A 927-nucleotide genomic window follows, 5' to 3' on the forward strand; every position below is an offset into this window, starting at 1 on the left:
TGAGCCAGGAGAATTCCCGCTTTCCCCTCGGAAAACCAGCGGGGAAAATGAGATTTTGGGGGATCTTTTCCTTCCTCTTTCCCCCCCTGGCAAAGCGGAAAAAATCCCTGCGCTCTCCCCTGGTTTTGTGGGTTTTTTTTTTCCCCTTCCACGAACACTCGGAGTTATTTTTAACCCCAATTCCCTTAAAAAAAATTGGGAATCTCGCCTTTTCTCCGCGTTTTGTTGCCGTGATCCAATTATGCCGCCATAAATTTGGGCGTCTACAGCCTCTAAGCCTTTTAGTGGACACTTTTACGAGCAATTGATGCCTCGGTCGTAAAATTTACGACCTCGGGGGGTTTTTTTTGGTGTTTCTCTGTTTTTTTTTTTTTTTATGATTTGCCCCGCTCGGCCTGGAAAAAACGCGTGGAAAAAAAAAGGGGGGGAAATGGGAAAAAAAAGGGAAAAAAAGGGGGGAAAAGGGGGAGAAAGAGGGGGGAAAGGGGAATAAAAGGAGTAAAAAGAGGGGGGAAAGGGAGGAAGAGGGGAAAAGAGGCGGGGGAAGGGAGGGAAAATGGGGGAAAAAAGGAAAAAAGGGGGAAAATATTTTTTAAAAGTAGAAGAAGAGGGAGAAAAGGAGGGAAAAGGGGGAAAAAACAGGGGAAAGGAAAAAAAGGGGGAGAAGGGGAAAAAAGGGGAGAATGAAGGGGAAATGAAGGGAAGAAAGGAGGAAAAAGGGGGAGAAAAAAGGGAGGGAAATTGGAGAAGAAAAGGGGGCGAAATTGGGAAAAAAAGGGACAAAACGAGGGAAAACCGGGGAGAAATGGGGGGAAAGAAGGGGGGAAAAAAATTCCTGCGACCCCAAAGCTGAGGAAGGGGAAGTTTTACCATGGCTCATGTGGAGTTTGGTCATCCAGGGGTAAATTTGAGGCGCTCGCTGCGGCG

Source organism: Corvus brachyrhynchos, unplaced genomic scaffold, assembly GCF_000691975.1.
Source record: "Corvus brachyrhynchos isolate BGI_N302 unplaced genomic scaffold, ASM69197v1 scaffold238, whole genome shotgun sequence".
Taxonomy (NCBI): Eukaryota; Metazoa; Chordata; class Aves; order Passeriformes; family Corvidae; genus Corvus; species Corvus brachyrhynchos.